The 24,197-nt window shown below is 47.7% G+C and overlaps 1 long non-coding RNA gene across 1 annotated transcript in view; it reads left to right on the top strand.

Moving 5' to 3' along the window:
* The window catches only part of LOC136793277 (uncharacterized), a 53,216-nt gene that overhangs the window by 18,760 nt on the left and 10,259 nt on the right, over positions 1-24,197 (top strand). The gene's annotated exons all lie outside the window — the stretch shown is intronic.

The raw sequence follows: 24,197 nt of genomic DNA, 5'->3' as shown, positions 1-24,197 counted from the left end.
GACTCCTGAGCCCTTTTCCTGCACACCTTCCGTAGGTTTTTATGCAGAAGAGGAGGTCTTTCGGTTTTCTGAGACCCAGCTTCCAATGTGGGGGACGGCTCCACACCAGTAACACCCCACTGGTGTCCGAGAATTCAACTCAGTTCAGACACTACGTACCTGGAGGTGGAATCCGATCCCACAGGTTAAGGGCTCCTGAGGTTAAGAGCTTATTCCTGCAAGACTGCTGGCCCCCATCCCCACCCCCCCACCCCCAGCTTCTGACACGCAAGTCCAGGCTGTTACCTGTGCTTCTGATGGACTGGCTGTAAATCCGAGGCTCCCGTGACCTACTCCTTGGGTTTGACTGATTTGCTAGAGCAGTTCACAGAACTCAGAGAAACATGTTACTCACTAGATCGATCACCAGTTGATGATAAAAGGCTACAACGCAGGAACAGGCAGACGGAAGAGAGGCACAGGCCAAGGTGTGGGCAACAGGCACCACTCTTTCCAGATTGCCACATGTTCACCAGTCCAGAAGCTCTAAAATTTTTACGGAGGCTCCATTACAGGGGTGTGATTGACTAAATCATTGGCCATTGGTGATTGATTCAACCTCCAGCCTCTCTCCCCTCCCAGGAAGTCAAGAGGTGAGACCCTAAATAGACGGGTGGCTCCCTTGGCTTAGGTGAGTTCCAGAAGCCACTCATTAACATAACAAAAGGAACCTTGATCACCCTCTCCTCGCTTAGGAAATTCCAAGGGTTCTGGAGCTGTGAGCCAGGAACTGTGGCTGAAGACCAAATATAAATGAGAAATTCACTTTAGACATCGAAGTGACCAAATACATATTGCTTTTTTTCCCCCATTAATTAATTAACTAATTTTTATTTTTGGCTGCGTTGGGTCTTGGTTGCTGCGTGCAGGCTTTCTCTCTAGTTGCGGCGAGCGCGGGGGCTATTCTTCGTTGTGGTGCGCGGGCTTCTCACTGCGGTGGCTTCTCTTGTTGCGGAGCACGGGCTCTGGAGCGCAGGCTCAGTAGTCCCTTGCATTGGCAGGCGGATTCTTAACCAGTGCGCCACCAGGGAAGTCTCCCAATATATATTTGTTATAAATCACAATTTATAAGGGAAAAGCAGGTGGGGAAAGATCCTGGGAGGCGCCCCCATGGAGGGGTTCCCACTTCAGCTCTTTGGACAACAGCAAGGGGAGAGTAAAGTGAAGTGACAATCAGCAGACACAGTCTCTGTTTTCCCAATTCAGCGACATCTGCTAGCAGCAAATATCATCATTTCAGGCCGTGGGAGAACTGCTGCTTTGGGGAACCTTTGTCACATCAATGGACATCTCTCACAGTCCCCTTCTGCCCTGGAAAGACACTGCTTTAAATTAACATTACACACCCAGCTCCCACCCCCATTCTGGGCATGCATATTTTATCTGACAGCGGCCACCAGATGCTCTGATTTGATTTGGGGCCTTTGCAGCCATTAAGCATAGAGGCTTTCCTCTTTTATCCCTTTATGGGTCAGCTCCCAGACTGGGATAATATTAATAGTGAAAATAGTAATAACTGATATTGACCAAATGCCAGCTCCGTGCCCAGCACGCTGCTAATCTCTTTATATCTCATATTTCATTTCACGCCTATAATCACTATGTGAGGCTGATATTATTATTATTCCCATTTTATAGGTGTGGAAATAGAAGCTCAGAAAAGTTCAATGATAGAGCCAGGGCTCCAGGGTGGTCTCTCCAACACCAAACGTCCATTTGTTTAATATGCTGCCTCTCTTGCCCTGGTTACCGAGGGTCTCAGAGCCCTTCACTGAGGGTCACCTGTCTGACAGACCCACAGACCAGACCTGTATCCAAAACCCAGACCTGTATCCAAAACCCAGCTGCAAGCAGTGGGTGCCCGTCAAGAGGCCCATGTCAAAAGGCAGTGGTTCTCCACCAGAGACGATTTGGTCTCCCAAATTTGGTAAGAGGGAGACAATTTTGTTTTTTATTTCTTGGGCTTGGAGGGGGGTGGTGCTATGGCATCTGGTGGTCAGAGGCCAGGGAAGCTGCTCCTGTCCTACAGGGCACAGGGCAGCCCTCACAGCAAGCAATCATAGATTCCAAAATGTCAGTAGAGTTGCAGCCGGGGAGGCGTGCAGGGATGGTGCAGGGATGGAGACAGAGTGTGGGATTAGGAGAACAGGGGCACCAAGTATTCTGCAGACACACAGACATAACAGGTGCTTTCCTCGTGCTCACTGGGTTCCAGGCAGGACTCTGAGTACCGAGTACTTTTCATAGCCCCCTCACCCACTCCTTTCACTCTCAAAACAACCCTGGGAGGAAAGGGTTATTTTTAGCATCCCCATTTGTCTCTTTCAGCTTCTGGTATCTCTAGGCTTCCTTGGCTTGTGGCTGCATCGCTCCAATCTCTGCCTTTGTCTTCCATGGACTTGTCCTTTGTGTGTCTGTGTCTCTTCTGTCTCTTATAAGGACACTTGTGATTGGATTTAGGGATAATCCAGGATGATCTCATGTTGAGATTCTTAACTTAATTACATCTGCCAAGACCCTTCCCTCCCCCAGGTAAGGTTACATTCATAGGTTCTGGAGGTTAGGACATAAACACATCTTTTGGGGGCCACTAGTCAGCTCACTACCGGTCTGATGCCTGCATCATTGAAATGGATTTTACATGTAAAAGCACCAAGCCATGGAGATAGTTGGTAAATCTTAGATGACTCTAGGAGGTGTGGGGCTTGGTGTGTGGTCAGGACTTGGTAATTATCTGGGGAAGAAATCGCACAGAAATTGAATGGTACCGTTACACCCTGTCCTGAGGGAGTGGCAGGAGCCCTAGTTTATTCAGTGCTTTGGACCCTGATTATTTGATTGTGTTTGTGGTCTCTTGCATCAGGCTGAGGGGTCTGAGGTTACAAGTACGGTTTCTTCATCTTTGCCGTAGCCCTGCCTACTCGTGTCCGCCTCAGCCCGGTCCCCCACCCACCCTGTGAGTGGTTCCAAGACCCCAGAGGAGGCACACAGACTCCCCAGACTCCAGAGGCACTCTGAATTTGGGGAGGCAGGTTTGCAGATCCGCCTTTCAATGCCATCTTTGGGAGCGATGGTTTTTGGTGCTGTTTGCCCACCAGTCCACCCTCCACGCGTCCGGGCACGTGGTGGGGTCACACTTCTGGGCTCCCTTTGGTTGGATGCCGCTGTGTGACTAGCTCCAACCAACGAGTTTGAATGGGTGTGCTGTGTCTCAGTTTGGGGATGGGACATTGAAATGCTGGTGCAAAACCCACGACGGGTCCTTTTCATACACGCAAAGCTCCAGAAAGTGGTTACCCATCAGCTTAGGTCTCGAGGAGGAGGGTATGGAGCACAATGTCTAGACGGTCCTGACGTACAGGACGTGCAGGTGAGATATGTACCTTGGTGGCCTAAGCCATTGAGATTCCCAGGTTGTTTGTAACTGCAGCATGACCTGGCCTCTCCCCAGAGTGACAGCCTGAGGAAGGGAGAGAGTGTGGGCTGGAAGGTGCCCAGGAATCAGTGCAGGGGAAACGCTGACCATATTAGGGACCCTGAATGAGATGTGGTTCTTAGAGGACACACTGCGCTCTGCTCCCCTGCCGGCCCTTGGTGGTATGGGATGGGTTCATAGCCCGGGGGCCCAGTGGAAACCTGTCCTTTGGATCAGGGTGAGTCTCAGGGGCCCTCAGGGAGGGAATGATGCAAACTGCCACTAAGGAAGGATTCCAGGCCCAAGGCGTCGTGGACTTGATTTTGATTCTTTGGGTTTCAAAAATAATCTCTCCAAATGCAGTGTGCTGCTCTCCTGGGTTTGATCGTGAAACAGAAAAAGGGCATTCGTGGAGACCCTGGAGACATCCACATAAATGTCTGTAGTTCAGTTTTGTACCAGTGTTAATGTCTCAGTTTTGATAAACGTACCCAGATTACACAGGATGCTTTTAACATCAGGGAAGCCGAGTGAAGGGAACTCTCTGTGCCATCTTTGCAACTCTTCTGTGAATCTAAAATTACACCCAAGTAAAAATTGTGAAAATAATCTCTTGCTGCTTAATTGATTCTTTGGGGAATAATGAAAATGTTTTAGAACTAGATAGAGGTGTTGGTTGTACAATACTGGGAAATGTACTAAATGCAAGTGAATTGTACTCTAAAGTGGTTAATTTTATGTTATGTGAATTTTTTGCCTCAATTAAAAAAAAAAACTCATAGGGAGGAAAACAATAATAGAGCAGTAATTAATACCATAGGTGTTTGGGGTCTGTATAAAGCCTCAGACTTAAGGATGGCTCCAAACTTCTGTCTTTTCCATCACCTTCTTTGGTCTGTTCTCCCAAGTACCACGTCCTCCCTCCCTCTCTCCATATCCACTCCTAAGCCAGAAGCCCTCCCAAACCGCCTCCTCCTGGCTCCTCTACACTCCCAGCAAGTCCTATCTGCATGTCTGTTCGTTCTTCTCACAGAGAGAGAAAAATAGTAGCAGTAATAATAATAAAGACTACACTCACCACACACCAGTCATGGCATTAGGCTCTTTACATGTATCAGCTCCCACGCACCTATGGTCAAGTAATCTCCTCTACAAAGGAGGCAAAGCTACTCAGTGGTGGAAAGACAGCCTCTTCAATAAGTGGTGCTGGGACAACTGGACAGCTACATGTAAAAGGATGAAATTAGGGCTTCCCTGGTGGTGCAGGGGTTGAGAGTCCGCGTGCCGATGCGGGGGACGCGGGTTCGTGCCCCGGTCCGGGAGGATCCCACGTGCCGCGGAGCGGCTGGGCCCCTGAGCCATGGCTGCCGAGCCTGCGCATCCGGAACCTGTGCTCCGCAACGGGAGAGGCCACAACGGTGAGGGGCCCGCGTACCGCAAAAAAAAAAAAAAAAAAAAAAAAAGGAATGAAATTAGAACACTCCCTAACACCATACACAAAAATAAGCTCAAAATAGATTAAAGACCTAAGTGTGAGACCGGACATTATAAAAGTCCTAGAGGAAAACATAGGCAGAATACTCTCTGACATAAATCGCAACAATATCTTTTTTGATGTGTCTCCCAGAATAATGGAAATAAAAACAAAAATAAACAAATGGGACCCAAGTAAACTCAAAACCTTTTGCACAGCAAAGGAAACCATAAACAAAACTAAAAGATGACCCACAGATTGGGAGAAAATATTTGCAAATGCTGTGACCAACAAGGTATCTGGCTCCAAAATTTACAAACAGTTCCTGAGGCTTAGTACCATCAATACATATATCAGCTGATTTCATGAACAACCCTGTATGTTAAATACAGACAGACCTTCTGGGTATTGAAGGTTCAGTTCCAGACTGCAGCAATAAAGCGAATATTGCAAGTCATGAATTTTTTGGTTTCCCAGTGCATAGAAAAGTTATATTTATACCATAATCTGTGATGTATGCAATAGCATTATGTCTTTAAGAAAACAATGTATATACCTTAATTTTTTGTTTGTTTGTTTGTTTGCGTACGCGGGCCTCTCACTGTTGTGGCCTCTCCCGCTGCGGAGCACATGCTCCGGATGCGCAGGCTCAGCGGCCATGGCTCACGGGCCCAGCCGCTCCACGGGCACGTGGGATCTTCCCGGACCGGGGCACGAACCCGCGTCCCCTGTATTGGCAGGCGGACTCTCAACCACTGCGCCACCAGGGAAGCCCTACCTTAATTTTGAAAATACTTCATTGCTAAAAAATGCTGAGCATCATCTGAGCGTTCAGCGAGCCATAATCTTTCTGTAATAGTAACTGCAAAGATCACTGATCACAGATCACCAGCACAAATACAGTAATAATGCAAAAGTTTGAAATATTCTGAGAATTACCAAAATGTGACACAGAGACATGAAGTGAGCAAAGAGTATTGGAAAAATGGTACCAATAGGCTTGCTTGACAGAGGGTCGCCACAAAATTTCAATTCGTAAAAGATGCGATATCTGCAAAGCACAAAAAAGCGAAGTGCAATACAATGAGGTATGCCTGTACTATTGTTAATTTATCTTGTGACTGTAGAAACAGAGAGTTGGAAAGGTTAAGCTCCTTCAGGTCACCCGGGTGGTAAGGAGGAGAGCTGAGATTTGTTTTGTTTTGTTTTGTTTTTAACATCTTTATTAGAGTATAATTGCTTTACAATGGTGTGTCAGTTTCTGCTTTATAACAAAGTGAATCAGTTATACGTATACATATGTCCCCATATCTCTTCCCTCTTGCATCTCCCTCCCTCCCACCCTCCCTATCCCACCCCTCTAGGTAGTCACAAAGCACCCAGCTGATCTCCCTGTGCTGTGAGAGCTGAGATTTGAACCTAAGCCATCTCACTCCAGAGCCTGGGGGTTAAACACTGAAGGGAGAGTCCACAGACACCATCCATGGGGATAAAATTCCTCCTCCTAGAACCAGTTGGGTCAACCAGTGCTAGTTTCTCATTCACTACCTCATTAATTCATCGAGCACTTTTTGAATGCCTGCTATGTGTCAGGCACTATGACAGGTAGGCCCTGGGGTTCCAGCAAGAATGTGACCTTGTCCCTGACGTTGTGAAGCTTATAGTCAAGTGGGGGAGATGGACAATAAATAAACACTGAGCGTGTAATATAAGTTGTAACACATTCAACGAAGGAAGAAATCTGGTTCCACGGTGGAACATGATGGAGGGGACCTGATTTAGATGGAGAGATCCCAGCAAAGGAAGGGGAGTAGGGGTCAGCCAGATGCACAGTGGGTAGTTGGGGGAGGATTTCAAGAGAGAGAACAGTCTGGGAGAAAGCCCCAAGATGGGCACCTACTTGGTTCTTTGAGGCCCTGGATGAATGGTATGGCTGGACCTGGAAAGTTCCAGAATAAGAAAGCAAAGATCAGGCTGATGAGGCAGGCAGAGGCCAGATCCTCAGAGTCTGAGGGGCTGAGGTGAGGCACTGGGATACTCTTTGTTCCAGCAGAAAGTGCTGGCCTATGACAGAGTTCGGAAAGATGAGACTGAAGGAACTTGGAAAATGCCTGAACGTAGCCCGGAGCACCTGAGTTCATCCTCCTGGAAGGTGCTGGCCCCCCTGCACCACATGGAGGCTCAGGACGGGGCCCAGCAGAGAGACACTTTATAATAGAGGCCTCGGTGGAAGAAGAAGGGAGAGGAAAGGCGAGATGGGGAGGCCAAGAGGCCATCTTGGTATCTCCCCCTTGGTGGGACAGGAGGCATCATCTGTGCAGATGAGGTCCAGGAGGAGGAACAGATTTTGCAGAAGAAACGAGATGACCTCAGTGTGGGACGTTCAGACTCTGGGATACCAGTGAGACACCTACCCGGTCCCACAGGCCACTGGGAATGTGAGATTGGAGTTAGAGAAAGAAGGCAAGGATGGCGCGAGAGTGGAGAAGTCAGCAGCCTAGAACTATGGCGAGGCCTTGGGGACGGAGGTAAGGGAGAAGAGAGAGAGAGTTTAGGGAAAGGGGGGGAAAGCTCTGAAAAAGCAATTTGGCGAGCACCTAGGCTCAGGTGCCTGGGGAGAAAGGGGAGCTGGTGAAGGAAAGAGAGGCAGCGCGTGAAGAGAGGTAGGAAGAGGACCAGTGGTGACCCAGAATCCAAAGGCAGTGGAGGTGACTGCTGCCCTCAGACATTGTCCAGGCGCGAGGGTGCAGTTAGACTTGCTAGGGAGTATTGGAACATGAGATGGAGATGGTAATTGTAACGCATTGGTGGCCTTGGAATGGAGATTTCAAGGGGTTGAGGAGGAAACGTGGTGAGAGGAAGTGGAGGGGGTGAGGGTAGAGATTCCGCAGGATAGGATGGCAGTGGTTGAGAAAGGCTCTCTTTGGGATGGAGGAGACCTGAGTGGTCTGAGAAATCTGATGGTCTCTGAGAGGAGGAGCTAGAGTAGGGGTGTGGGTGGGGTGAGGATAAATGAGGGGAGAAGATGGTCGAGCAGGCATGAGGGCAGGGTGCCAAGGAGGTGTGGAGGCAGGGGCCGGACACACTGTGGGCATTGGAATATCGGATGAACTTCTGTCAAAGGGTCAAGGGCTCTGGGGGCAGGAAGGGCATCTCCGGGGAGTATCCCCAGGCTCTGGCCGGGAGGTGGACATGTCAGTGGGGGGAGTGAGAGACCTGCGCAGTCAGCGGGCTGGTAGGTTTGCAGACCACCCCCAGCGATGCTGTGTCACTGCGGTGTGACCCAGAGGGGGCAGGCAGTGGAGAGTCGGCAGAGCATGGACTTCAAGGTTGTAAGTCAGCAGCTGAGGGCGTCTGGCTTTGGGTACCTCCACTCCCCCAGGGAGCAGGCACAAGCAGGTCTTAGACCCTGGGATCCCAGACCTTTAATTCTCTGAAAGACCAAGAACGGGATAGCCACGGTAAAAAGAAATGTGGAGGCTGAGGAGAACTACGTTTGCTAAATGAGGCCCTGAATACTTCGGTGAGTCTTCCCAAGTTATCCTCATCACACCTCTGCACAGGAGATGGGAAAGAGGAGTCTTTATGAGACCAAAGGGCAGAGCTGAGTTCAAGCCCAGGGAGGTCAGACTCCAAAGCTCACGTGCTCTCCCCACGGTGCTGCCTCCAGCACACAAAGCGCTCCAGCGAAGAGAGCATGGTAGAAACATCCAGTCACCTGTAATGAGGTGACGTTTAGATCAAGGTGAGTTCTCCGTGCCCCGACAGGCTTGACTTCCTACTCCGATGAGCAAAAGGGTCAATTAGCTCATCTCACTTTTACTGTTGGGCCCCTGGCTTCCAAAGACCGATCAGCTCGGGGGAAACTGAAGCAGGGTAGCCCTTTGTCTTTAAATCAGGAGGCTAATCTCCTTGGAACATGTTCAGGCTGGCCAGGCTGGCCCGACGGTGGGCTCCCTCTCTCCTGGCCCAAGTGCCTGATGGACCCAGGAAGACAGGGGTGAAGCCTGACTTTCCAGACCGAGTCAGCCAAGAGGAAAAGGCCCTCTTCCGGTGGGATGTGTGGCATTAAACACTGAGTGCATCATCTCCTAGTCACATTACCTCACCCCGGGGGGTGTTTCCTGCCCATTATCACATGGTGTGGTTGGCTGGATCTCCATTTGTCGCAGCAAACATCAGCCATGTGGTAATGGTCCCATAAAACATGCCCTGTTGGGTCTTAATGTCTATTTAATGACACCTGCTATGCTGCTATGAAGGCTCCCGTAACTGAGCTCGCAATGGGAGATGAGGGGCTATTCGATTTTGGAGAAGGAGAGCTCTCTGAACGACAGGCTGCCGCTCCCCGGGGGGCTAATGCCCTGCTGGGCTGGGTGTGGGTGGTTGATGTGAAATCCCAGGGTTTCAGCAGGAGGGATTTTAGGAGATGAGCTGGTCCAAAGCCCGGAGGGAGGAGGGCAGAAATGATTCCAATGGGGACGAATGGGATATCAAGTTTGATTTATTTTCAAGCTTTTCCCAACTGTTGATTTATGTTCAGGATGAAACCCAATCACTCCATTTCCTATTTGGGGAGGGCAAGAAAAACGGAAGCTGTGTGAGCAGGAAATACGGAGGAAGGGGAATTTATTTCTCACCTTCCCAAGAGTTGGAAATCTCTCACCCCCTTCCTTCCCTCCTTTCTTTTCTCCTTCTCTCTCCCCTCCCTTCCCTCTCTCTCTCTCTCTCTCTCTCTCTCTTTCTCCCTCCCTCTGTTCCTCTTTCTACATCTCCTGGCCTCAACGCTTATCCTCAGGTAGGGAGAGGCACAGGCGGTCCTAGAGAAAAGAAGGTGTGAACAGGAAAGTAGAGATCTCACTTCCCCTCTATGTCAAAATCTTATCCTGGGAATGGTGGCAGTTCACAGAATGCTTAAAATCCATTCATTCATTCATTCATTCGCCATAAATTGGGCTCAGAGCTGAGATGCTTATTATGCTAGACGGTGTTTTCCAAAGACAGCTGCTCCAATAGCTTCCATCCCACTCGTTCTTCTATAACGAGACCTCGTCAAGAGGTGTAGCCTAAGTCCCCTCTGAATCTCTGCTGGCCTGTGACTCACTCGTAACCAGTATGATATGGTTGGACATACACATTGCATGATTTGCGAGGTCAGATACAGCCCCCTCCTGCTCTCTTGGGATACTTGTTCTGGGGGAGGCCAGCCACCTTAGGACGTCAGGCTGGAGAGGCTACACACAGACCCTCCAGTCAACGGCACCATCTGAGCGCCCAGCGAACAGCCAGCATGAACTGCCAGCCCCAGGAGGGGGCCATCGTGGACTTTCCAGCCCAGTCAAGCCTTCAGATAGATGACTGCGGCCCCAGCTGCTATGTGACTGCAAACTGCCTGAGAGACTCCAAGCAAGAACTGCCCAGCTGAGCCCTTCTGGAATTTTTGACCCGCAAAACTGGGGGCAAAATAAAACGACTGTTGTGAGCCTCTAGGTTTGGGAATAATTCATTACGCAATGGTCAGTGGACAACTTTCAGGGATGAACAGAACTCAGCCCTTGTGCTTGACAGCTTCACAGCTTCATTAGAGATCGGGGACGCTGTAATCACTGCCCAGACTGTGACATGGTGGTGCTTTAACACAGGAGCACACGTCGGAGTTTGCCAGTCAGTCAGGGAGGAAGGCCATTCAGTGAGGAAGGAAGGGCGCGTGGAAAGGCAAGGAGGCATCACAGGAGGCCAAACAGGAGCGGTCTCGATGCCAGGATGGGTAGCTCCAGCACGCCCTCTGAGGTGTGGAGCGGCGTACAAGGGGCTACTCGGAATCACTGGCTGAATATAGTGCATCTTCCTAGAATATGAATTAAGCCCATTAGGAAGTCAGTTAAAACTTTTTCGTGTTAAAACCAACAAGAATATATTACAAACTAATAAATGCAAAAGCTACATGATTTTTTTAAGGATCGAATTAGAAAAGTTCAAATAAATTTCATACCTTTTCAGGTCTTGCTGAAGTCTCCAGGGAGGTTACAGGCTGCTTAGAGGCCCTTTGATGGAAACTTTGAGTAGCTCCGTGAAGGAGAGGGGTTGCTCTCAAGAGGTTTTCACCTGGGGGTGTGATATAGCCAGACCCATTTAGCAAGATTTCTCTGGAAACAACTGGGGAAGATGGTCTGGGCAAGAGCGAAAGCAGGAGTCCTATTGAGAGCCTGCTGGAATGTCCAAAGTAGAGGCTTCGTGGAGTAGGAGGACAGTGAGAATAAGAAGAGGGGTCCACTTGAAAAGACCTTTCAGACTTAGAGTTGACAGCACTCCTATCCAGCCTTTCAGGTCTGGCTTGGATGTCTCTTTCTCTAAGAATTTTCCATCTGGTCTGGATTAGAAGCCGTCCTAAGTGGTCTGCCAGCTCCCCGTGTTCTCACCATGCCACCGTCACACGGTGTGGTCATACCATTAACAAGACTAAGGGCATTTATTGAATGCTTCCCATATGCCAGGCATTTTACTTGTTTGCAGTTAGGAATTTGTTCACCTGTGTAGAACAGAACCCCTTCACACACACACACACACACACACACACACACACACACACACAGAGTGACTTCAGCAAGCAAGTGGCCAAAGCAAGAACTATTCCTCCTATGACGAGTCTAGAAGTAAGTGGAATAGAGTTTATGCAGGTGTCCAAGGATATCATTTGGAAGTCAAGTTCCTTCCCGTTTTCTGCTCCACCATCCCAAGCATGTAGTTTCATCCTCAGAGTCTCAAGGCGGTTGGATGTTCCATACATGTGTTTCTGACAAGAAGATGAATGAAAAGTATCTGTCGTGAAACTTTGTCCTTTTATTCAGGAAAGAATGCCCTTGCCAAGACTTCTATCTACTTCTCACTGGCTAGAACGGAGGCACATGCTACCATAGCTGCCAGGGAGGCCGGAAAGTTGAGTATTCTGGCAGGATGCCTTGTGATTCCAACAAAATCAGGGTTCTCGTAGTAAAAAAAGAAGGGGATCATGAATATTGGGTCGGCAGCTGGCTGTGTCTGCCATGCCATGTACTCATTTCTTTAATTCTCACAATAATCCCAGGATGTACTTTTTGTAATTTTATTATTTTTAATTATTATTTTTATTATTTTTGTAAGTTTATGGATGAGGAAGTTGAGGGACTGGGAAGTTAGGTGAATTTTTTTTAAGATTACATAGTTAGTAGGAGGAGCTGGAAATGGTAAACTCCTATGAGGCTGTAAGTGACCTGAGGACAGGACCATGTATTTATTCTTTTACTTGCATTACTTTATCCCCATCACCTGACAGAGTATTAATTGGTTTGATGACTGATTGGGTGCTTTATTGACAACCTAATAGAAGTCTGTACTCATTTCGTAGCTGGCTTCCCTGTCTTCCATCTCATGACAATGGAAAGAGAGATCAGAAAGAAACTCCATCCTGACATGCTTTCCTCTTGGCCAAGGTCAGCTCAGATTTGGTACAAGGACTAAGGTCTGCCGACTGCCAGCCCGTGCTTGGCTGAGCACACCAGGACTTAACAAGGTCTGAATTGTTTCGAGGAGTGTTTTTAACAAGTTATAAATGTATTTCACCAAGTCCCATTGCTGTATATAATTGATGCAGCTGATGGAAAGCAATCATGATCCTGTGAATCATTTGTGTCTGTTTACAAGTACATTTCATTCCCCATCTTCCAGAACAGATGTGCAAAGCAAACTTTAAAGGAAATGTATTTGGTATTGACATATGGTCAGACTATCTTGCATTCCACTTCCTCACTGGCTCATGTGATATGTGAAAAACAAAAAGGCAAACTCATAATTACTACAGATTTTATTTTTTAAATACCCACAGATAATTGCTTTTAAGTATAAACAAGGGCATTTGCAACAATGATTACTTTATCTCCACTTGGTTTGTTTTAGGATAAGAAATATGGCGGACACCTTGCGATGTAATTATTTGCTTTCATGTCTGTCTCTCTCACTTAAAGAAATGGAATGCATCTCATTCCAATTTATAACTTCCCCTTACTTGCCCCCCATTGCCCTTGCTAAGGCTTAGCACAAGTCTCCATTTATTGAGTGTATGAACAAAATGAATAAAGGAATAAACCTTCTGGAAGAAAAACTGAACACCCTGAAGGGGAAGATTTTATTGCTTGTAGTGTTTGAGGTTGTCTAACAGTCTACATGGCAGCTGGACTTAAGGAGTGAGAGTAGAGGACTTGAACTAGTGAGGTTGTATCAGTCAGCTAATGGTATAGTAACGCTGCATAACAGACCACCCCAAAACTCAGTGGTTTAAAACAGGAAGTATTTATTTTCACAATCTTGGATCTGCAGATTGATTATAGTATGGCTGATCTAGGATGGGCTCAGCTCCAGGCTACAGGATAGACTCGGATCTTTTTCACATGTGATTCTTCTGGGGCCCAGTCAGAAGTGGCAGCATCTATCTGTCACATAAACTTCTCAGGTGTATCACTGGAGTACAAAAAAGCAAACTCAATTACACAAGAACATTTCAGGCCTCTGATTGTGTCACATTACTAACATCTTATCGACACGTCATATGGTCCACCCAAAGGTCAAGGAGTGAGGAAGAACATGAGGCCGTGGAAAGGGCATGCAAGTAAAATTTATTACAAAGCAGTGAAGAGTTAGAACCAAAAATTCAGTCTACCACAATGGAAGCTGTAGGAGTAAAGAGGAGAGAACGGATAAATGAGGTGATAGGCAGAAAGAATAAATAGAAGTTGGGAGCAGATGGGATGTAAGTGGGGAGAGCAGGGGGAAAGTCTATGATACATCTAGGTTACTGAGTCAAGATTTTAGTACCATGAAAGGGTAAGAACCACTACAGTAGGCTGGGCATCCCCTAGCTCGGGACACTTCCTAAGGCATCTCAAAGATCTTCCAATGTAAACATGTCATAGTGGCACATAACTTATCCTGTAAAATTGTAATTTATTAGGTCTGTTGATGAGAGTAGAGACCAAACAGCAAAGTGGAGGTAAGATGGTGGTCAGGTAAATAGCCCACCCTGTATCAGCCGTGTGACTCCTTCCCCACCCCAGCCAGCTCACTCCTCACGCCCCTGCTACCTTCTGCTCCACAGGCCCCGCTTTTCTGACGTGACTCTCACCAGCTCATCAATGATTTTCTCCATGCTAAGTCCAACGGACACCTGCCAGCTCTCCTTTTAATTCTCTACACCATGTGACACTGTCAACATTGCCCTTCCGGAAATTCCCGTCCCCTGGGATTCTGCTTTGTAATTCTCATTTGCATTGCTCTCCTATCTCCCTGAACATTTTTTTCTCACTGTCTTTTCCTGGCTCTTTCAGATTTTCCAGGAGGGAAATTTTGGTGACACAGATAGGGAAAAGAAATAGTTGGCGGTAAATAGTCCAAAATTTTTTTGCCTTGGAAACAACTAGAGCCTGATGCTAACCGTGCCCGCTGTGACGTGGAATTGGATGGATGCTAGGCTCATCTGGGGCCTCCTGCCTCATTTGAACAGTGACCCCCACCCCCATCTCCCGCCGCCTCCAATAGTAAATTCAGGCGCGAGCTCAGCCAGCATCGGCCACATCAACATTTCTGACCCCCTTCTGAGTTTCTGAGGGGAGATTTTGTAGCTAAATCTTCTGGGTCTCCCACATAGCCCAAGCATGGGGTCTGGCACGTAGCAGGTGTGTTCTACTGAGTATGTCAAGTTAACGTCTGTCACATATGCAGAGGGGAAGGGGCACAGCCATGAGTTAAAGAGTTAACAATCTGCGTCTCCCACTTCACGACAACCTTCAACCTATCTTTGCACTCCATCTCTCCTCCCGTCACCTGTCCGTGCTGCACTGAAATTGCTCCCGTGTTTGTCCGAATGGCCATTCGCCTCCCCACCCTCTCCCACCCCTTCAGCATTCAGCTCAAACGCAGCTTCTTCCATGAAGCCGTTGCTGATTTTCCAGCCGGAAGCAACCGCTTTGCCTCTGAACTCCAGCAGCCCTCTCTCTGCATCTCTTCTGGAGCATTTTTTTGACTGTTCACCGCGTGTCACGTTACTTCTGTCCGCTGCTTATGTATTTCCTTACCTGATTGCCCATTCCTTGTCATGCAGAATTTGCTCCAAGTTTTGCCTTTCCTCAGTATTTAGCTAATGATTCGAAAAGAGTGGGTCCTCAGTAAATCTTTCGGTAATAAACAAATGGGGGTGGGGGTTGCAATCTGGGGAGAAATCTGATATGTTCTTGAAAACTCCTCTCTCAAGCTTGTAGTTTTGGAAGAGAGAAGAGTAAAATCAGTTTTTATCGAATCTGTCTCCTGTTTGCAGAATTATTTTGTGGTCTCATTCACTGGGCCAATTATCTTTATGAAGATGAATTACGACAGGCGAGAACCCACTTGCCTGGATTACTGTGAGCTAACTGTGTAATTAGCGGCCAGCGTCTAGGAGGGGAGTTTGTTGGATATTTCCATCAGAAAAAAACAACAACAACACATTATGATCCATAAAAAACAATGAGCAATGATAATTTCATTTTTATTGGTCATTTAAAAACAGTCACTGATAATTCTCCCCCTGTTTAATAGGCATATGTTTGCTTCCTTCAAAATATATCCATAAAATTGTTGCAAAAAACACCCCACTCTTAAATAATCGTTCAGCCTTCTCCCATCATGAAACCTTAATGAAAGATTTTCAAAGATGGAAAGTGTAGAGTTCAGCAAGGGCATTAAACAATTGGTACAATTTACCCTGAATTAACAGGTCTTTCCCAAGAATCTGGCTTGGGCCAGGCCCCAGATGAACTGCTGCATTGTCCTCAAGCCAAGACTTTTCACACCTGAGAGGGTTTATCCTCTGTTTTGCCTTTGAATTAGAACTAGAAGAGTCCTTGTCATTAGTATCCCTTCCTTTCCATAGATAATCAAGAGGGGACTCCAGGTCCTTTCAGGGTAATTGGACTCCAGGGCCAGGCCAAAGGTAGACCAGAAACAGGTGATAATAAACGTTAAGTATATGAGCAAATGACCCCTAGGCTGGCTGGCTTGCTGGATGAATGAATGTTAGATGGATGGATGGGTGGATGGATGGATTCCACTGCATTGGATGGGACTTCCCATATCCCATTCCTTGTGGTTCTTGCAGAGACTGTATATATATCTCACTGCCATTGGTTCCCAGCTCTTATGGAAAGAGAACCAGAATCGTGAGCTCCCAGGGAGCTAGTTACAGCCTCTGGGTCCATCTCTCAGGTTCACAAAGGAAAACGCTTTCATGTGTTTCCAAAACCACCTTAGGAAATTGTTTCAGTCTTCCTAAGTAGAAATTCAGTCCTCTGTATGAAATGTGTTTTCTTTTCCTCCTTGTTCCTTTTGGCTCTGCAATTTTGTTTTCCGACCCCCTGTCAGATCCTTGGCCTCTAGGTTCACTTTCCTATCATGTGCAAGGCCAGAAAATCGCCATGGGTGAAAATGGAGATTGAAAATCCAATTGGAGGCCTCTCAGAAGCTCAGAGACCTTCCGGACATGCTGGTTTCTGTCCAGAAACAAGATCCACTAACTGACTCACGCTGTGAAGTGCTGGAAGCCTGACCAGCCTTCTCAGCAGGTGTGTGTGTGTGTGTGTGTGTGTGTGTGTGTGTGTGTGTGTGTGTGTGTGTGTGTGTGTGTGTGTGTGTGTGTGTGTGTGTGTGTGTGTGTGTGTGTGTGTGTGTGTGTGAAAGTCTGTGTGCTCCCATGTCTCCAGAATTCTTCCTGTGGGCGGGAGGGGGGCAGAAGGGAGGATAGAGAATGCTCTAGGGCTTGTCCCGCTCCTCTGAGCATCAGGCGGGGCTGGGTGGCTGCCAGCAGGCCTGTGGGCCACACCCCAGTCTGTGTGTTTGCTCCTGGCTGAACGCCAGGTGAATACGGCTCCTCCCTGAGCTAAGGTTGTCTGCCATGTGCCCACCCAGCACCCAAGGTGTCTCTGAGACCAAGGCACAGGGTATCCTTCCCACATTCCTGCACCATGACCTCCATTTTGCTGGCACCTCTGGTTCCCCACAGGCAAAGCCCCAGCTGTAGCCTGGTGTCTGCTTTGCCCTGGCGGCTCTCTATCTGCCCTTTCTTTTGTTTCCTACATCCCATTTGGCTTTCTTGGGCTCTGCAAACACTTTCTGCCTGTACCACTCTCTGACACTATGTAGCAGTCTTCGAACCACTGTTTGTCCCCAGAGGATCATGGGAGGGGCTGTGAATGAGCCAGAGTCACCCACCTCTCCTGTCCCGGGGGCAGCTCTAAGTTCCTGTCCTCCTGGGGATCATCACAGCATTGTCCTCTACCCCAGAAGAGGAGACATTCTTTTCTATACCCCTTAGGAATATGTCTGGAATGACACCCACTGGTGTGGCTTCTGTAATAAGTGTGTTGATGGAATTTTCCCAAGTGGCAGGGGGGCCACCATTGGATGATGGAGGAAAATGCTTATGATCATTGCTTAGATGCTAGGAAATGCCTTGCTTTAGTCAGTGGAGTGGATACTTTTTCTATATTTGTGAGATATTTCCCCTCATTACTCATTTGTTCATTGATGTGTTTGATTATTCATTCAACAAACATTTCACAAACGCCTAATGAAGCCAACGGGTCAGAGAAGTTAGCTCGGGAACTGGGCACCCTAGGTTCAAATGCCAGCTCCCTCATTTCCACACAGTTTTTTCAAACCCCCGATTCCTTATCTGCTAAATAGGAGTAAATATAGTACCGGCGTCATGAGGTTGTTCTGAGGGATTCAGTAAGATCACGTTTTAAATCCTCCATAAATGTTAGCTACTATTACTGTAATTGATGTTGTCATTGTCACTATTACTTTTAGCCAAATGTCGAGTGGGATGCTGGGGAAACAGAGATAAATAGCATGGCCCCTGCCCCCTCGCAAAGCTCACAGCCCAGCTGCAAAGGCTGATATGAAAAGTGCCAGTGAGGGTCCGTGGCGGAATGATTGAAGGGGACTGTGGGGATTGCAGAGGAGAGACCTGTGAACTCTGCCTGGGGACACAGAGAAGGCCACTCGGAGGACGCAAGTCCATTCAAGCGGGCCTTGAAGGGTGTTTAAGATGCTAACTGTCAAAGAGGTGAACGAATGACATTCCAGGCAGATGGAAGCCCATGAACATGGGCAAGGGACAGCCAACCATCTAGGGTAGCTGAGCATCAAGTGAAGAGGATGGTCATGTGGCCAGGTGACAGAAAGCCTTGAATGCCAAGCCGAGGCAGGGGTGGGGGGGCATTTGGGTTTTATTCCATTGGCCATGGGAAGTGATTCCAGCATCTTAAGCAAAGGAACAATGGGATCTGATCTTTGCCAAGGGTACAACTTGCCATTATAAGAATAAATACGTTCACCTGAGACTCTGAGAAAACTGGCAGGAATAAGCAGCCAGGTTTTCGGCGCTTTGCCTGTGTGAGTTAGCTTCCTGCCACAGGCAAGGGGGCCAAGAAGAATGATGTCACGGAGGCTGTGGGATGCCTCGTGCTCAGAGCAGGTAGCCAAACGACGCCTACCAGGCACCGTGAGGCAGGGGAGGTAAACAGGAAGGCATTTGGCACGACACCTAGCTTCCTCCAATCCCCGCGGCCCCAGTGGGCTCCTGGCAACCTGGGGAAATCATAGGCGGGACACTGAGGGACAAAGCACATTAGAGCCAGATGGGCCTGAGTCTGAACGCTCATTCTTCCACTTAACTAGCTGTGTGACCGTGGGGACCGATTGCTTCACTTTGCCAAGGCTCAGTTTCCTCATCTGTAAAATGGGAATCGTGGCAACCGTTTCACAAGGTCGTGGTAAGGACTCAGTGGGAGAACGTACGGGAAGTTTTAAGCACAGCGCCAGGTATGCAGTAAGTGCTCATCAAATGGTAGATGTTAAAAGGGGCTTTGGGAACTTGGAAAAGACACAGCACACAGGCCTTCCTCACTTCCCAGCACCCGTTCCTCTGTCAGGTCTTCTTGCAGTTACCCTCTGCTCAGGCTGCAAACTGCCCCAGGACTGGCTGGAGAGGAGCGTGAGCGCGAAAGCACAGCTCTGTGCCTTGGAGGGTTTACGGTCAGAGAAAACAAAAGCGTATCGTGCATTTTTTCACCACTTTTCTCTTAAGAGGGTAAAATACACATCATACATCTTTTTTTCCCCCCAGAACCTTACACATTTTAGCTGTAAATGGTAAAACACATCAATTAATTTCCCCATGAGTATTTATTGAAATTTCACTTTTAATACAAAGCCATTTGAAAAGTGAAACGCCAGGGAAAACGCATTTTGTGCAGCCATTGATCTTAGAATGTTTACTATGAATGTGCTCATCCTAGAAATATTACACACTGCTTTTTACTATTTGTTCTGGGTGAAATTGCAGGGATTTAGCCTAGTTGGTCTTTACAAGCTGAACAGTATTGTCCAGATGATCCTCTGGACGGCATTCAGCTAGCTTTCTTTCTAGTCCTTGATTCGTTGGTTTCTAGCAACTGTTCCATAGGTGTCTCTGGGATTCACAAACGGCTAGTCAATGGGGACTAGAGACACACCTGGAGCAGGTAAGCTCCGAAAACAGATAATTAGAGAAGCATGGACCCTTGAGCTGGAAGGAGCGTAGAGGTCATCTTGTCCAATGCCCTCACCTATACATAATGGGCCCTTAAAGATTGGATGCCATTTCTCAACCCATCCACTGGACTGGCAAACATGAGAAAGAGTGATAATTCCCAAAGTCCAGGAAGACGCAGGGGCATAAGCATTTTATACATTGCTGATGGGAATATGAATTGTTACAGACTTTTGTGAGAGCGGGCCACCAGTATTGATTAAAATTATAAGTACACACACCCTTTGAACCAGCAATTTAACTTTTGGGAATCTGTCCTATAGATCTAAAAGCACTCACATAGAAATGCATATGTAGAGTGATACTTTTTTCAGCATAGTTTGTAGTGGCCCTAACTAGAAATTGCCTGGATATCCATCAAAAGGGCAATGTGTGAACAAAGTGTTCTCTGATTCTGTAGACTGGTGGTCTCTAAGTAATTTTTATTTTTTTTTCGGTACACGGGCCTCTCACTGCTGTGGCCTCTCCCCTTGCGGAGCACAGACTCCGGACGCGCAGGCTCCGCGGCACGTGGGATCCTCCCAGGCCAGGGCACGAACCCGTGTCCCCTGCATCGGCAGGCGGATTCTCAACCACTGCGCCACCAGGGAAGCCCTCTCTAAGTATTTTTGATTGCTCATTTGATGATTGCATGCACCTCCCAAATATGGATATTTATTTGCATGTATGAATATCTTAAGTGTAGGATAAACAAATACAAAATAGAAATTTTTAAAAAGTGAGATTAAAAATAAGGAGAGATAAAACTTTGAATACTTTTTCCTTGTGCCAGTGGGGTGTATGCACCCTGTTTTGGAGATCCTTACTAGAGAATATTATGCTACCTTCCTAAAAGAGTGAAATTGAATTTTGGGGGCCATCATTTGATTTTGCAAAAATGTGATTGTTCTTCCTTTGTATCTTCCACCAAACGATGCACTATATTTGTGGATATAGATATATGGATATAGGTATAGAGACACACACACACGCTTTTACATACTCATAGGAATATAGAGAACAGTGTGAATGGATTACAGCAGGCTGTCATTATTGGGACTCTATTGTGGGCAGGACAGGAAAGTTTGGAAAGAGAGGAAATTGGTGGGAGGGAAGATATAAAAAGACTATAGCAAAATGGGAAAATGTTCATAATACAATGCTAAACAAAAAGGAAAGTAAAAGTCTACATGATTCACATAGGTAAAAAATTAAATTAGCATATGATAAGGGACTAGAAAACGATATGGACAAATGAGGGTAGTGATTGGATTAGGTGCTTAACTTTTGTCTTGTGTTTTGGTTTTCATTTAACCTTAATATTCACAGCTACCCTCTCGTCTCCCTCTGGGGTAGTTACTCCTAGGCTCTCCTTCTCCCAGGACAATGACATCGCCCACTGTTCTCCCTGCAGAGACCTTGTGCATGCCCGGTGCCCATGCTGCATGGACCCCGCGCTCCCATGGTTTCATTTCACACACCTGGCAGACAGGCTTGTGTCTCTCAGGCAGGCCCAAGTCCAAGTGACCAAAAGAGAGAATCAGATCACCCCAGCTCAGGTTAGAGAGTCCCAGTGAACTCTGGCTGGGAAGACAAGGTCGTGAGGTTAAACCCAGATGTCACCTCCACCCCCATGTTTGAGTGATAGAGAAGGGGACGGAATCTTCCGCAGATGGATGGATGGTTGGTGGCCCAGACAGTTCTGGAGCCCAAATCCTGCAGATCCCAGGTCTGGCGAGCTTTCCCCTCCTCAGAGTTATCTTATTCTCCACATCCGAGGACTAGCTCAATGATTTACGGGGTTGGGACATGCAAGAGGTATCAAACAAGGCATTTCTGGGAAAATGGCAGAGTAATTCACAGAAACAGAATGTGGGTGTTTAAGGGAGTGAGACTAGATGAGCGTGTCTCTGGATTATTTCCATCTGTTGCTCTTCTGCAATCAAAAATCTGCATAAAAAGTTTCAATGATGGAATCCACTGTCCGGTGCAGCTGTCAGATCTGAGGGTTTGCTGGCACCCTTTGCAGCAAACATCCTCTTCCTGGCCCCATGACTTGGCCTGACCCTGAGCAGCAAAAGAACCCTCAGCCCAGGGATGAGAAAGACAGAGAGAGAATGTGTGGGCAGAGGGTCCTTGGACGGGGCAGCCATGGTTGGATAAGCCCTGCTTGTTGCTCCGAGGGGCAGGAGACGAAGTCAGGTCCAGGATGCGTCCTCAGTCAGAACTCAGTGGTGTCCGAGATGGTCCTTGGCTACTGGGCCGTTTGAAGGGAAAATTGAATTATAATCCTAACATGCTTGGTACATCTGAAAATTTGTCATAGTAATTAAATGCTAATAAGGTGAGGGGGAATAAATGGATAGTTTCCTTACAGATTACACTCCACCACCCAAGGTCAGGTGGAAATTATAAGTAATGTAGTGGTGTAGTCAGATCACTCCGGCTGAATAAATGTCACGATGAAGGCAAGGAGTCATTCCGTTTTCTATATTTAAACATCTCATTAGCGTCTGTGTCATTCGAAGACGTATTGGGTGGCAGAAAGGTGACATTTAAGGCCTCTCATGGAAAGCCAAGCCCTTAATTATCTGATGGAGGTTGATGTGGCCATGGAACAGGGGAAGCCCGGGCAGAACAGCGGGTAGTGGATTACGTTAAGAGCTGGTTTCATGGGTGAGCCTAAGGAGTGGACCATCCCATTAGGATGTCTGGCCAGAGTTCTCCTGACTCGTTGGTTCCCCGCCAGGCTGAATGTGGGGACCAGGACAGTTCTCCTTGGTATCAAGAAGTGCTGCCTGTGATTATAAGGGAGGAGACGGCAGGAAACGAGCCCTCACCGTTAACAGTGATGTAGGCAGGAGCCCCGCCAGCCTGTGGGTCTAGGGAAGGATTGCTGAGGATGCTGAGGGCTGTGGCGTGGCTCTGGGCTGGGGAGACACCCAGCGGAAGCAGCAGCGGGGCGGACCGTGAAGGGACTGACTCAACGGTAGAAGGTCCCCCACTGGAGTTGGCGGGCAGCCCCGAAACGGCTCCCAAATGATCTCACCTTTTGGCATTCGTGCCCCTATATGCGCCCCTTCCCTGGATGCAGGCTGAACGGACGGACTTGCTTCTAACAAATACACTACAGTAAAAGTGATGGGATGTGATTTCCAAGATTAGGTTACAAAAAACTGTGACTTCTATCTTGTTCACACTCTCCTAAGGTCTTCTCACATTCTCACTCTGATGAATCAAGCCTTACGGAGACGCTCACGTGGCAAGGAAGCAAGTCTGGCCTCCGGCCAACAGCCAGTGAGAAACTGAGGTCCTCGGTCCAACAGCCCATGGGAAACTGAATTCTGCCAATGACGACACGAAGGAGCTGGGAATTGAGTTCTCTCCCAGCTGAACCCTCAGATGAGACTGCAGCCCAGCCAACTGCTTGGTTGCACCCTCATGAGAGTCCTTGAGCGGGAGGACCCCCATGAAGCTGTGCCTAGATTCCTGACCCGGAGGAACTCTCAGTTAATGAATGTTTCTTTAAAGTTGTGGCTCTAAGCTATGCCTAAATTTGGTGGTAATTTGTCACGTGCTGATAGATGATGGATACAGTGAGCTTTAGACTCTATAAGGCTGCTGGATCAAGGAGCTCCAGGCTCCCTAGGAGGCACTCTCCTTGCTCTGTCTCTGCATTTCTCACCCTTGCGCCATCTCATAGAGAGAAAGGCTCTATCTCACCTAACTTGGGAAGCGGGGCTGGGTGAGAAACCTGCATCATTTCCTGCCTGAGCCAGGGCATGGGGGTCGGTCCAAGGAGGATATACCGTCCATCCTTCCCTCTCTTGCCACCCATCCAAACACACTCTTCCTCTTCTATTGCTCTCGGGAGAAAAAGGCAGGGTGAGGGGGTGTTCTGTGTGCTATACCTTGGAGCCTCCAATAGAAAGGTTTTTAGTTAGAAGAAAAACGTTTTGCTAGAGGTTTAATGATTTTAAGGAATGAGCTGCAGATCTGGAGGCGGTAGAGCAGCTACCTGTCCCAAGGCAAACAAGAAGGGCGTCCATTGGCAGTGGAGACTCCCACGGGGGGCAGAGATGGGGATGGTGCCATCCTACCATTTACCTGAACATCCAGGGAAGAGCTTTTGACAAGAATCTTGCCAATTTGTCTCCTGTTCTTCTCTATGAGTCTGGAGCAGATGGTTGACTGAGAACTTACGTAACAGTTCAAAACAACTCTGCAGTGGAGTTTGGGGGCTGCCAGATTTCTTCACCTTTTTAACCTGTAGCACTGAATGCTTACAGATCAATCCAGTCCCCAAGCGTCTCAACAGACAGGGGATGGAAGAATTCAACAAGTGTCTCAGCAGCATCTCCTCAGCTCACAAATAGGAAGAACAAGGTATCGTTTTCCAGGAAGATGTTATTTTCCTGGAAACTTTACAAGCCAGTCGATTTAAGATTTTCACGCATTCTCCTTCCTTCCAATAATGTTTCCTGTGCCTCTTGCATAGCAGGTCCTGGGCTAAGGGCTGAGGTTACAAAGATAGATACTGTTCCTGTCTTCACTGGTTTAAAAGCCAGTGGGAAAAAAAAGTACATAAATATAGCCTTTCAAGTGAATGAAAAAATGTTGGTGAATTGATTATC

The sequence above is a fragment of the Kogia breviceps genome, chromosome 19 (genome assembly GCF_026419965.1).
Source record: "Kogia breviceps isolate mKogBre1 chromosome 19, mKogBre1 haplotype 1, whole genome shotgun sequence".
NCBI classification, from domain to species: domain Eukaryota; kingdom Metazoa; phylum Chordata; class Mammalia; order Artiodactyla; family Physeteridae; genus Kogia; species Kogia breviceps.
This window is presented reverse-complemented; position numbering and strand designations above follow the sequence as displayed.